This window comes from Entelurus aequoreus, linkage group LG20 (assembly GCF_033978785.1).
Source record: "Entelurus aequoreus isolate RoL-2023_Sb linkage group LG20, RoL_Eaeq_v1.1, whole genome shotgun sequence".
NCBI classification, from domain to species: domain Eukaryota; kingdom Metazoa; phylum Chordata; class Actinopteri; order Syngnathiformes; family Syngnathidae; genus Entelurus; species Entelurus aequoreus.
Genome location: NC_084750.1, coordinates 12,950,012 through 12,965,184, shown reverse-complemented (window position 1 = coordinate 12,965,184; position 15,173 = coordinate 12,950,012). Strand labels below are relative to the sequence as shown.

At 39.9% G+C, this 15,173-nt stretch overlaps 1 pseudogene; it reads right to left on the bottom strand.

Annotated features, from left to right (window-relative positions):
* Positions 1-15,173, bottom strand: part of LOC133636395 (asparagine synthetase [glutamine-hydrolyzing]-like) — a 256,169-nt pseudogene that overhangs the window by 63,626 nt on the left and 177,370 nt on the right.

Here is a 15,173-nt window from a genome sequence, read left to right as displayed (position 1 = left end):
AATCAGGGAAAGTCCAAATAAAAGAGGAGGCGTACAATCTTTCGTCAGAGCGTGGTGACACTGTGCGGGGGTACGGGTGTACGCGTTCCTCCTCAATTGAGCCAAATTGAATTCTGTCTCTGTTTAATTCCTTGCTTCTTGTCTTGTTTAATAGATGTGAAGCAAAGCGGAGAGGAAGCAGGGCCTGACTCCCCTCCCGGCACCTTTTCTTTGAACTGTTCTGTGACCGAGGGCGACGGCTGTTTACGACCCCCCTCCCTTAGAAACAGCTGTCGCCATGTAATCAGGGAAAGTCCAAATAAAAGAGGAGGCGTACAATCTTTCGTCAGAGCGTGGTGACACTGTGCGGGGGTACGGGTGTACGCGTTCCTCCTCAATTGAGCCAAATTGAATTCTGTCTCTGTTTAATTCCTTGCTTCTTGTCTTGTTTAATAGATGTGAAGCAAAGCGGAGAGGAAGCAGGGCCTGACTCCCCTCCAGGCACCTTTTCTTTGAACTGTTCTGTGACCGAGGGCTGTTTACGGCCCCCCTCCCTTAGAAACAGCTGTCGCCATGTAATCAGGGAAAGTCCAAATAAAAGAGGAAGCGTACAATCTTTCGTCAGAGCGTGGTGACACTGTGCAGGGGTACGGGTGTACGCGTTTCTCCTCAATTGAGCCAAATGGAATTCTGTCCCTGTTTAATTCCTTGCTTCTTGTCTTGTTTAATAGATGTGAAGCAAAGCGGAGAGGAAGCAGGGCCTGACTCCCCTCCAGGCACCTTTTCTTTGAACTGTTCTGTGACCGAGGGCGACGGCTGTTTACGACCCCCCTCCCTTAGAAACAGCTGTCGCCATGTAATCAGGGAAAGTCCAAATAAAAGAGGAGGCGTACAATCTTTCGTCAGAGCGTGGTGACACTGTGCAGGGGTACAGGTGTACGCGTTTCTCCTCAATTGAGCCAAATTGAATTCTGTCTCTGTTTAATTCCTTGCTTCTTGTCTTGTTTAATAGATGTGAAGCAAAGCGGAGAGGAAGCAGGGCCTGACTCCCCTCCAGGCACCTTTTCTTTGAACTGTTCTGTGACCGAGGGCGACGGCTGTTTACGACCCCCCTCCCTTAGAAACAGCTGTCGCCATGTAATCAGGGAAAGTCCAAATAAAAGAGGAGGCGTACAATCTTTCGTCAGAGCGTGGTGACACTGTGCGGGGGTACGGGTGTACGCGTTTCTCCTCAATTGAGCCAAATTGAATTCTGTCTGTTTAATTCCTTGCTTCTTGTCTTGTTTAATAGATGTGAAGCAAAGCGGAGCGGAAGCAGGGCCTGACCCCCCTCCAGGCACCTTTTCTTTGAACTGTTCTGTGACCGAGGGCTGTTTACGACCCCCCTCCCTTAGAAACAGCTGTCGCCATGTAATCAGGGAAAGTCCAAATAAAAGAGGAGGCGTACAATCTTTCGTCAGAGCGTGGTGACACTGTGCGGGGGTACGGGTGTACGCGTTTCTCCTCAATTGAGCCAAATTGAATTCTGTCTGTTTAATTCCTTGCTTCTTGTCTTGTTTAATAGATGTGAAGCAAAGCGGAGAGGAAGCAGGGCCTGACTCCCCTCCAGGCACCTTTTCTTTGAACTGTTCTGTGACCGAGGGCGACGGCTGTTTACGGCCCCCCTCCCTTAGAAACAGCTGTCGCCATGTAATCAGGGAAAGTCCTAATAAAAGAGGAGGCGTACAATCTTTCGTCAGAGCGTGGTGACACTGTGCGGGGGTACGGGTGTACGCGTTTCTCCTCAATTGAGCCAAATGGAATTCTGTCCCTGTTTAATTCCTTGCTTCTTGTCTTGTTTAATAGATGTGAAGCAAAGCGGAGAGGAAGCAGGGCCTGACTCCCCTCCAGGCACCTTTTCTTTGAACTGTTCTGTGACCGAGGGCGACGGCTGTTTACGACCCCCCTCCCTTAGAAACAGCTGTCGCCATGTAATCAGGGAAAGTCCAAATAAAAGAGGAGGCGTACAATCTTTCGTCAGAGCGTGGTGACACTGTGCAGGGGTACAGGTGTACGCGTTTCTCCTCAATTGAGCCAAATTGAATTCTGTCTCTGTTTAATTCCTTGCTTCTTGTCTTGTTTAATAGATGTGAAGCAAAGCGGAGAGGAAGCAGGGCCTGACTCCCCTCCAGGCACCTTTTCTTTGAACTGTTCTGTGACCGAGGGCGACGGCTGTTTACGACCCCCCTCCCTTAGAAACAGCTGTCGCCATGTAATCAGGGAAAGTCCAAATAAAAGAGGAGGCGTACAATCTTTCGTCAGAGCGTGGTGACACTGTGCGGGGGTACGGGTGTACGCGTTTCTCCTCAATTGAGCCAAATTGAATTCTGTCTGTTTAATTCCTTGCTTCTTGTCTTGTTTAATAGATGTGAAGCAAAGCGGAGCGGAAGCAGGGCCTGACCCCCCTCCAGGCACCTTTTCTTTGAACTGTTCTGTGACCGAGGGCTGTTTACGACCCCCCTCCCTTAGAAACAGCTGTCGCCATGTAATCAGGGAAAGTCCAAATAAAAGAGGAGGCGTACAATCTTTCGTCAGAGCGTGGTGACACTGTGCGGGGGTACGGGTGTACGCGTTTCTCCTCAATTGAGCCAAATTGAATTCTGTCTGTTTAATTCCTTGCTTCTTGTCTTGTTTAATAGATGTGAAGCAAAGCGGAGAGGAAGCAGGGCCTGACTCCCCTCCAGGCACCTTTTCTTTGAACTGTTCTGTGACCGAGGGCGACGGCTGTTTACGACCCCCCTCCCTTAGAAACAGCTGTCGCCATGTAATCAGGGAAAGTCCAAATAAAAGAGGAGGCGTACAATCTTTCGTCAGAGCGTGGTGACACTGTGCAGGGGTACAGGTGTACGCGTTTCTCCTCAATTGAGCCAAATTGAATTCTGTCTCTGTTTAATTCCTTGCTTCTTGTCTTGTTTAATAGATGTGAAGCAAAGCGGAGAGGAAGCAGGGCCTGACTCCCCTCCAGGCACCTTTTCTTTGAACTGTTCTGTGACCAAAGGCGACGGCTGTTTACGACCCCTCTCCCTTAGAAACAGCTGTCGCCATGTAATCAGGGAAAGTCCAAATAAAAGAGGAGGCGTACAATCTTTCGTCAGAGCGTGGTGACACTGTGCAGGGGTACAGGTGTACGCGTTTCTCCTCAATTGAGCCAAATTGAATTCTGTCTCTGTTTAATTCCTTGCTTCTTGTCTTGTTTAATAGATGTGAAGCAAAGCGGAGAGGAAGCAGGGCCTGACTCCCCTCCAGGCACCTTTTCTTTGAACTGTTCTGTGACCGAGGGCGACGGCTGTTTACGACCCCCCTCCCTTAGAAACAGCTGTCGCCATGTAATCAGGGAAAGTCCAAATAAAAGAGGAGGCGTACAATCTTTCGTCAGAGCGTGGTGACACTGTGCAGGGGTACGGGTCTACGCGTTTCTCCTCAATTGAGCCAGATTGAATTATGTCTCTGTTTAATTCCTTGCTTCTTGTCTTGTTTAATAGATGTGAAGCAAAGCGGAGAGGAAGCAGGGCCTGACCCCCCTCCAGGCACCTTTTCTTTGAACTGTTCTGTGACCGAGGGCGACGGCTGTTTACGACCCCCCTCCCTTAGAAACAGCTGTCGCCATGTAATCAGGGAAAGTCCAAATAAAAGAGGAGGCGTACAATCTTTCGTCAGAGCGTGGTGACACTGTGCAAGGGTACGGGTGTACGCGTTTCTCCTCAATTGAGCCAAATTGAATTCTGTCTCTGTTTAATTCCTTGCTTCTTGTCTTGTTTAATAGATGTGAAGCAAAGCGGAGAGGAAGCAGGGCCTGACCCCCCTCCAGGCACCTTTTCTTTGAACTGTTCTGTGACCGAGGGCGACGGCTGTTTACTACCCCCTCCCTTAGAAACAGCTGTCGCCATGTAATCAGGGAAAGTCCAAATAAAAGAGGAGGCGTACAATCTTTCGTCAGAGCGTGGTGACACTGTGCGGGGGTACGGGTGTACGCGTTTCTCCTCAATTGAGCCAAATTGAATTCTGTCTCTGTTTAATTCCTTGCTTCTTGTCTTGTTTAATAGATGTGAAGCAAAGCGGAGAGGAAGCAGGGCCTGACCCCCCTCCAGGCACCTTTTCTTTGAACTGTTCTGTGACCGAGGGCTGTTTACGACCCCCCTCCCTTAGAAACAGCTGTCGCCATGTAATCAGGGAAAGTCCAAATAAAAGAGGAGGCGTTCAATCTTTCGTCAGAGCGTGGTGACACTGTGCAGGGGTACAGGTGTACACGTTTCTCCTAAATTGAGCCAAATTTAATTCTGTCTCTGTTTAATTCCTTGCTTCTTGTCTTGTTTAATAAATGTGATCAGTGTTTGAACCTGACACACCTGCATTTAGATGTGTTACAATAATGGGTTTGAATTGGCGATACTCGCTGCCACGTAGGCAAGAAGAAGCCATCGAAAGTCATACGAATTAATATATGAGGCACGTTTGACTTCAAACCTGAAAAGCCCCCGTATTAATTGTCAGTGAGCTACAAGCACATTTGTTCTTTTCCCAGCGAGAAAGTGGTGATTAATTAGAACTCCGGTGTCATTTAAACGTGCCGCTAATACATTTCACTCACAACATTTGGGGCTACTTACAGGGACTCTGTGGCGACCACTCTCTGCGCCAGGCCGTAAAGAGTGCCACCGTTGGTGAGGACCACCATCTGGCTGAGGTGGGGGCTCGGCACCTTCTCCTTCTTTTCCTCCGTGGGAATGTGCAAGCCGGCATTTTCACCGCCCGACTCCTGGAAAACAAAACCGCGCTCTCATTACAAAAAGTCAATACAACAGATGGGAAGCTAAATGTGCTGCAGCCATTGATTCCTTGCTAATGTATTGTGCAAACTGTCCATGAACTCAACACAAAAACTGCATTTGGGACAAAACACAACTTGGTTTCTGTGCTAGATTACACCAGGACTGGGACTGTCAAAAAAAAACAGTTGACTCATTGGATTAATCACCAAAAAAAATCAAGTATATACACAAATTAATCACATAACTACTTTAAAGGCCTACTGAAAGCCACTACTAGCGACCACGCAGTCTGATAGTTTATATATCAATGATGAAATCTTAACATTGCAACACATGCCAATACGGCCGGGTTAACTTATAAAGTGACATTTAAAACTTCCCGGAAAATATCCGGCTGAAACGTCGCGGTATGATGACGTATGCGCGTGACGAAGTCAGAGTAACGGAAGTTATGGTACCCCGTAGAATCCTATACAAAAAGCCCTGTTTTCATTTCATAATTCCACAGTATTCTGGACATCTTTTGCAATTTGTTTAATGAACAATGAAGGCTGCAAAGAAGACAGTTGTAGGTGGGATCGGTGTATTAGCGGCTGGCTGTAGCAACACAACCAGGAGGACTTTGTTGGAGCGCTAGCCGCGCTAGCCGCCGACCTCACCTTGACTTCCTACGTCTCCGGGCCGCCAAACGCATCGGGTGAAGTCCTTCGTCCTTCTGCCGATCGCTGGAACGCAGGTGAGCACGGGTGTTGATGAGAATGGATCTGCTATTCCCGTTTAAATTTAAAAAAATCTTTTCAGTAGGCCTTTAATTCGTGGATGGTAACCTGAAAGGTGTGTATTTTTATACGGTCACTGGTTCTCAGTCCTTCTCAAATAGTACAAGGTGGGATTTTTTTTTTTGCCATACCCGAATATGACGTAGTGTATGTAGCCCTCGGTTTTACTGTGACTACAGTGGGAGACCAGGGGCCGTATTTATCAAGCTTCTTAGAATGACTCCTAAGAAGTCTGCTAAGAGTTGACTTAAGAGTCACCTAAAAGTTAGTTATCAAGCGTCTTACTCACACTTTCAGCGAAGTGTAGGACTGAATCTTGAGTGTCACACTCAGAGCTGAATTACGACATTACTATGTGCCGTAAACGCAATTTTAGGTGACGTCATTTCGGTGTCCATAGAAATGACCAATCACGAAAGGGAATCCGTTGTCTAAGAATAAAGAAATATCTTGGAAATATTTAAGTGGACAATGGGAGTGTATATTTTGACAATAAACTACAAAATAATACAAAACAAACAAACTATTGGCAATGAATCAAAAATAAATGTTTCCTTTTTGTTGCACCTTTCCTGCTTCCTGCTCCCAGACCGTAGTCAAAGAGGCAGGGGAGACACTTCTTCAGGATGTATGCTCGGGGCAACACCCTTCACTAGAGATGTCCGATAATATCGGTCTGCCGATATTATCGGCCGATAAATGCGTTAAAATGTAATATCGGAAATTATCGGTATCGTTTTTTTTATTATCAGTATCGTTTTTTTTTTTTTTTTTTAAATTAAATCCACATAAAAAACACAAGATACACTTACAATTAGTGCACCAACCCACCCGATTTACACTCATTCACACAAAAGGGTTGTTTCTTTCTGTTATTAATATTCTGGGGCCGTACTTATCAAGCTTCTTAGAGTGCCATTTTACACTTAAGTCCTGAGAATTTGCGAAATTTAGTCCTACTCTCAAACTTAAGAATAAAAGCTTTTTATCAACGTTCTTAAGTCTAAGAATCACTCCTACTCTCCACGATATTTAAGAGACCTTCAGAGGTGTCTTAAGTGGTTAGGAGTTGCCAGCAGGGGATGGCACTGAGGCGAGAGAGACGTGCGCGAACGTTCAGGGAACGGAACAATGTTTTTTTTTTTTGATGACGAGCAGCTGATCAAACGGTATCGTTTAGACAGAGCGGATATGATTTTTGTCACAGATTTAATACTTTTCGATTCCTTGTTGATTTCTGCATGTCTGCAGTGGGCTAGTATATATAGAGCCACCCACACCAGTTTCAAATTAGTTGCCTAATTAATGAATTGGAAAGAAAATGTTATGACAGTAGCGTAGTGTGGCCGTGAGGTGAGTGACGTCAGTGAGTGTGTGGGCGATAGAAGAGAGGGAGCGGTAGCGTGAGTGCCGGCGGGGACTAGTTTGTTTTGTATTATTTTGTAGTTTATTGTCAAAATATACACTCCCATTGTCCACTTAAATATTTCCAAGATAGTTCTTTATTCTTAGACAAGGGATTCCCTTCCGTGATTGGTCATTTCTATGGACACAGAAATGACGTCACCTAAAATTCCGTTTACGGCACATAGTAATGTCGTTATTCAGCTCTGAGTGTGACACTTAAGATTCAGTCCTACACTTCGCTGAAAGTGTGAGTAAGACGCTTGATAACTAACTTTTAAGTGCAGCTTTCAGCGAAGAATTTATTTACTCTTAAGTCAACTCTTAGCAGACTTCTTAGGAGAAATTCTAAGAAGCTTGATAAGTACGGCCCCTGCTTCCTACATTATATATCAATATATATCAATACAGTCTGCAAGGGATACAGTCCGTAAGCACACATGATTGTGCGTGCTGCTGCTCCACTAATAGTACTAACCTTTAACAGTTAATTTTACAAATTTTCATTCATTACTAGTTTCTATGTAACTGTTTTTATATTGTTTGACTTTCTTTTTTATTCAAGAAAATGTTGTTAATTTATTTATCTTATTTGATTCATTTTTTAAAAAAGTACCTTATCTTCACCATACCTGGTTGTCCAAATTAGGCATAATAATGTGTTATTTCCACGACTGTATATATCGGTTGATATCGGTGTCGGTAATTAAAGAGTTGGACAATATCGGCATATCGGATATCGGCAAAAAGCCATTATCGGACATCCCTACCCTTCACTTTACCCGGCAGTGGGTCTCCACAGCGGACGACTTTAGAGTGAATGATGAGTCCGGCGATTAGTTGCAAATCTTGCTTTATTGATTGCTTCCACACAGCCAATCCAACACAAAACAAACTAGTCCCCGCTACCGCTCCCTCTCTTCTCTCACCCACACACTCACTGACGTCACTCACCTCACATGCTGTCACCCAATAAAGGGCCACATACATACATACGCTACTCTCATAACATTTTCTTTCCAATTCATTAATTAGGCAACTAATTTGAAACTGGTGTGGGTGACTCTATATATACTAGCCCACTGCAGCCGCATGCAGAAATCAACAAGGAATCGAAAAGTATTAAATCTGTGACAAAAATAATACCTGCTCTGTCTAAACGATACCGTTTGATCAGCTGCTCGTCATCAAACAAAGCCAGGACATCTTTGCGCTCCCTGAACGTTCGCGCACGTCTCTCTCGCCTCAGTGCCATCCCCTGCTGGCAACTCCTAACCACTTAAGACACCTCTGAAGGTCTCTTAAATATCGTGGAGACTAGGAGTGATTCTTAGACTTAAGAACGTTGATAAATAGCTTTTATTCTTAAGTTTGAGAGTAGGACTAAATTTCGCAAATTCTCAGGACTTAAGTGTAAAATGGCACTCTAAGACGCTTGATAAATACGGCCCCAGGAAAGAGTTTTCTTTCAAGTTAACATGTTATGCAGAGGTGTACTTATTACAATTTTAGAGACAAACTATTTGTAGTCACGGTGGAGAGGTGCAAAATATTTAATTAATCCTCGCAGAAAATAACTGAGAAGCACTGGGTTATGTCAACGCATTTTTGTCAATTTTTCCACGAATATCCCGATCTCTGAAGTAATGTTATGCTTTGATACGAATTAGTTGCCGCTTCGGGGGGACGGATTACAGTTCCTCACGATTTGATCCCGCTTTAAATCACGCTTTGATACGTTTTATTACGCTTTATTGAACTTTATTACGCTTTGATGCGATCCTGACGCTTGAAATCAGGCTCTGACACGACTATCAAGCTCTGTTGTGCATTGGAATTAATGTGTCATGAACATTATGAACATTCATTTGTAATAATGACTTTGAAATGTGATATTGTTATGTAATTATGTGCAATTTGGAAGATGCTGTGATGATTATTATTTTGTGAATTTGATGAATAAATTGCGTGCGCACACATAATATAATAAAAAAGAGAAATATGATAAAGAAATAAGTAAAACAAAATGTGAAAAACTCAGTATACTAAGTTTTCCCCACATTTTTTTAGATGTATCTATTTATTTGATTTCTCTTTTTGTTTTATTATATACAGGATAAAACACAATGTAATAAAAAAGAGAAATATGATAAACAAATAAGTTTAAAAAAATGTGAAAAACTCAGTATACTGTTATCCACACATTTTTTATATTAATTTATTTTTTCAATTTCTCTTTTTTTCCCGTTATATTATGTTTATTATTTATTATTTATTATGTTTTATATTAATTTATTTTTTCAATTTCTCTTCCTTTTTTCGTTATATTATGTTTATTATTTATTATGTTTTATATCTTCATTTCTTTGTCATCTTAATAAATATCTATCTTTCATTTCTTATGCTAGTTGACAATAATAAAAGGCATTTCTTTTATTTTTTATATTCATTTATTTGTTCAATTTCTCTTTTTTCCCCGTTATATTATGTTTATTATTTATTATGTTTTATATTCATTTATTTTTTCAATTCCTCTTTTTTTCCCGTTATATTATGTTTATTATTTATTATGTTTTATATTCATTTATTTTTTCAATTTCTCTTCCTTTTTTCGTTATATTATGTTTATTATTTATTATGTTTTATATCTTCATTTCTTTTATTTCTTTGTCATCTTAATAAATATCTATCTTTCATTTCTTATGCTAGTTGACAATAATAAAAGGCATTTCTTTTATTTTTTATATTCATTTATTTGTTCAATTTCTCTTTTTTTCCCGTTATATTATGTTTATTATTTATTATGTTTTATATTCATTTATTTTTTCAATTCCTCTTTTTTTCCCGTTATATTATGTTTATTATTTATTATGTTTTATATTCATTTGTTTTTTCAATTTCTCTTCTTTTTTCGTTATATTACGTTTATTATTTATTATGCTTTATATCTTCATTTATTTTATTTCTTTGTCATCTTAATAAATATCTATCTTTAATTTCTTATGCTAGTTGACAATAATAAAAGGCATTTCTTTTATTTTTTATATCCATTTATTTGTTCAATTTCTCTTTTTTTCCCCGTTATATTATGTTTATTATTTATTATGTTTTATATTCATTTATTTTTTCAATTCCTCTTTTTTCCCCGTTATATTATGTTTATCATTTATTATGTTTTATATTCATTTGTTTTTTCAATTTCTCTTTTTTTTCCGTTATATTATGTTTATTATTTATTATTTATTATGTTTTATATTCATTTGTTGATTCAAATTATGCAAGTGAGTCGTAATTAGGGCCGTCTTCAAAAAGTGGGAGATTTGTCGGATATTAAAGGTGAACTGAACTAACCCTTTGTCAGAATAATTGTATCTAAAATATCACAAAACGTTGTGTTTCATTGAGTTCCCGGCGAGCAGACAAAAGCTGTCTTTAATCTTACCAATCAAAAGGCTTGCAAAACTCCACTGTGTAGGATGGGGAGCGACATGAAGGTGTCGGTTTCTTTGGTGTATTGTAACCCACAGGAAGATTTTGTCTTGACCCGAGATCTACAAAGCGGAGAGGAGGCAGGGCCTGACCCCCCTCCAGGCACCTTTTCTTTGAACTGTTTTGTGACCAAAGGCGACGGCTGTTTACGACCCCCTTCCCTTAGAAACAGCTGTTGCCATTTAAACAGGGAAAGTCCAAATAAAAGAGGAGGCGTACAATCTTTCGTCAGAGCGAAGTGGGACACGGTACAAGGGTACAGGTGTACGCGTTTCTCCTCATTGAGCCAAATTTAATTCTGTCCCTGTCTGATTCCTTGCTTCTTTGTCTGTTTAATAGATGGCATCAGTGTTTGAACCTGACACAATTATTTTTTTATACATTCTAACTCGTAAACAACCACACAATGGTGTTCATGCGAGCCGCTCTATTCAGCCTGTAAAAAAATATCCAAAAGCCTCCATCAACGTTTTACATACAGTACAGGCCAAAAGTTTGGATACACCTTCTCATTTATCACATTTTCTTTATTTTCATGACTATTTACATTGTAGATTGTCACATCGAAACTATGAATGAACACATGTGGAGTTATGTACTTAACAAAAAAAAAGGTGAAATAACTGAAAACATGTTTTATATTCTAGTTTGTTCAATAATAGCCAGCTCTGATTACTGCTTTGCACACTCTTGGCATTCTCTCCATGAGCTTCAAGAGGTAGTCACCTGAAATGGTTTTCACTTCTCACGGAGAGAATGAAGCTGGACCCTGTACAACACAAGATGGGAGCGTGAGGTCCTTGGTGCTTTGCTCCTCTGATCGATGGCAATCACGCAGCCAATAATTACACGAGTCGGAGCGGCGCCGCTATCAGTACTGCTCCATACCATCCTCTCACTGAGCACACTGCTTCCAATGTGGTGGACAAGCACCATTAGTCCGCACACCTTAAGACACTTGAAATAAATGCTTGCATGCTTTCTTGCTAATGTGGAATACAAGTAGTGTGAATATATAACACTAGAAACTAGGGATGTCCGATAATGGCTTTTTGCCGATATCCGATATTGTCCAACTCTTTAATTACCGATACCGATATCAACCGATACCGATATCGATATCAACCGATACCGATATCAACCGATACCGATATCAACCGATATATACAGTCGTGGAATTAACACATTATTATGCCTAATTTGGACAACCAGGTATGGTGAAGATAAGGTACTTTTTAAAAAAAAATTATAAAATAAAATAAGATAAATAAATTAAAAACATTTTCTTGCATAAAAAAGAAAGTACAACAATATAAAAACAGTTACATAGAAACTAGTAATGAATGAAAATGAGTCAAATTAACTGTTAAAGGTTAGTACTATTAGTGGAGCAGCAGCACGCACAATCATGTGTGCTTACGGACTGTATCCCTTGCAGACTGTATTGATATATATTGATATATAATGTAGGAAGCAGAATATTAATAACAGAAAAAAACAACCCTTTTGTGTGAATGAGGAGGGAGGTTTTTTTTGGGTTGGTGCATTAATTGTAAGTGTATCTTGTGTTTTTTATGTTGATTTAATTTTAAAAAACAACAAAAAAAAAACGATACCGATAATAAAAAAAACGATACCGATAATTTCCGATATTACATTTTAATGCATTTATCGGCCGATAATATCGGACATCCCTACTAGAAACTAGGGTTGTCCCCATAACAACATTTTGGTACCGGTACCAAAATGGATTTTGATACTTCTCTAAATAAAGGGCACCACAAAAAATGTCATTATTGTCTTTATTTGAACAAAAAATGTTAGTGTACATGAAACATATGTTTATTATTGTAATTTAGTCCTTAAATAAAATAGTGAACATACGAGACAACTTGTCTTTTAGTAGTAAGTAAACAAACAAAGACTCCTAATTAGTCTATGCAGTAACATATTGTGTCATTTATACACCTATTATTTTGTACACATTAAAAAGGACAAACTGTAAAAAGTTATTATTAATCCACTTGTTCATTTACTGTTTATATCTGCTTATTTTCTGTTTCAACATGTTCTATCTACACTTCTGTTAAAATGTAATAATCACTTATTCTTCTCTTCTTTGATACTTTACATTAGTTTTGGATGATACCACACATTTAGGTATGGATCCGATACCAAGTAGTTACAGGATCATACATTGGTCATAATCAAAGTCCTCATGTGTCCAGGGACGTATTTACTGACTTTATAAACACAATATAAATTTTTAAAAAAGGTAACAAATATCTATGTGGAAGTTGCCCTCCCGTGGGTTCCCCTGATCACGACAGATCCTCTTGTGAGCCCGGTAGTCAGGTTTGACAATTGCTTTTATTCGTGCACACGCCACGACAGCACACTGCTCTGCGGCTTTTCAGCCCTTGTTTTGAGTCTTTCTCTCGGCGCGACTCTCTCTCGCTCCAACTCCCATTCCAACTCCAACTCCCACCACGTGTCTCGTTCCGGCTGCTGCTAATACGGGCGACAGGTGATTGGATAACAAGCCCCAGCTGGAGGCCGGTCCTTACACACCCCGCTCCGCGGCAGGCCCGCAGACCACGGCCCCCCTCCACAATCTAGTATCGACTATATAGGCTCTTGTACTTGGTATCATTACAGTGGATGTCAGGTGCAGATCCACCCATGGCATTTGTTTACATTGTGACGCCAGTGAGCTATTGTATCCTCCTACGGTGTGTAGTGAAGCATGTTTAGCTATTCCTCGTCCTCCAGTGATAATGATATATTTACTTTATATGTCGCCATGGAGACGAGGATTAGTGATTTAGAAGAAGCTAAAACACTTCCAATTGCGGATGGATGTTAGCTGCTAGCTAGCTAGCCATGTTTTAAAGCACCTCTCCCTGAGGGCGTTTCCGTGTTATAACTTCACCTTTATCTTTACTTTTTACACCAAAATGCGTCCATTCTCCCTTTTCTGTCTACACACTGTGTCTGCTTGTAAGTACTCTGTGTGCGCGCTGCCGAACACGCTCCTCTGCTTGTAAAACCAGCAATGTCCTGACGTGCCGACGCAACATCATACTCGTTGAAAAAAAACAAAAAAAACCACAGGGAAGCGGTACTTTTCAAACAGAGTATAGTATCGTATTTGATTCATTAGTACCGCAATACTATACTAGTACCGGTATACCGTACAAGCCTACTAGAAACAGGTATAAACCATACGGGAGGGCACGCAGTAGACATTTATACACTCAACTTAAATAAATGAGGGTAATGGGGTGATATCACTCTGCATTAATCCATCAATCTAGTCTGGAATCACATTTAAAACATAAGTCCTTGTTAGTTTTATTGTGCACATCACCATGCTGCTTTCACGTCATTCCACCAGCAACATGATGTAAGCAGATATATACTGGAACTAATCACGCCACCAGAGAGGAGTTTTGCACATTCACAATCATTTGGATGGGCCTGCTTCTGGATTAGTGTAATGAATAAGTCATTAAGCACAGAACCCAGCAGGGATTCTCACTTTGAGGCCATCGTGCCAAACAAAAACATCCATGTGTTTTTTTAATCCCCCTACTCAAACTTTTTGTGCGTGTCAACCAAAAAAATGCGTGACTTAAAATGGTTTTCAAACAGTTTAATGGTCAGAATGAGTAAAACTTGTGGTTTTTTTTATATGCACTTGACTGCAATCGTCTTTGTTTTTGCGGGCAGTTGCTTTTTCCTCGTACAAATGGAAGAATGACAACATCCAGTCTGTTACCAACGTGTATTGAAGATTATTGGAGTCTTATACAAGAAATAATGAGTCCGTTTTGGTAGATCAGGGGTCACCAACGCGGTGCCCGCGGACCAGATGAGTAGCCCGCTGGCCTGTTCTAAAAATAGCTCAAATAGCAGCACTTACCAGTGAGCTGCATCTATTTTTTAAATTTTATTTATTTACTAGCAAGCTGGTCTCGCTTTGTCTGACATTTTTAATTCTAAGAGAGACAAAACTCAAATAGAATTTGAAAATCCAAGAAAATATTTTAAAGACTTGGTCTTCACTTGTTGAAATAAATTCATAATTTTTTTTACTTTGCTTCTTATAACTTTGAGAAAGACAATTTTAGAGAAAAAAATACAACCTTAAAAATGATTTTAGGATTTTTAAACACATATACCTTTTTACCTTTTAAATTCCTTCCTCTTCTTTCCTGACAATTTAAATCAATGTTCAAGTAATTTTTTTTTTATTATTGTAAAGAATAATAAATACATTTTAATTGAATTCTACATTTTAGCTTCTGTTTTTTCGACGAAGAATATTTGTGAAATATTTCTTCAAACTTATTATGATTAAAATTCAAAAAAATTATTCTGGCAAATCTAGAAAATCTGTAGAATCAAATTTAAATCTTATTTCAAAGTCTTTTGAATTTCTTTTAAAATTTTTGTTCTGGAAAATCTAGAAGAAATAATGATTTGTCTTTGTTAGAAATATAGCTTGGTCCAATTTGTTATATATTCTAACAAAGTGTAGATTGGATTTTAACCTATTTAAAACATGTCATCAAAATTCTAAAATTAATCTTAATCAGGAAAAATTACTAATGATGTTCCATACATTATTTTTTTAAGTTTTTCTCTTCTTTTTTCCGGTTGAATTTTGAATTTTAAAGAGTCGAAATTGAAGATAAACTATGTTTCAAAA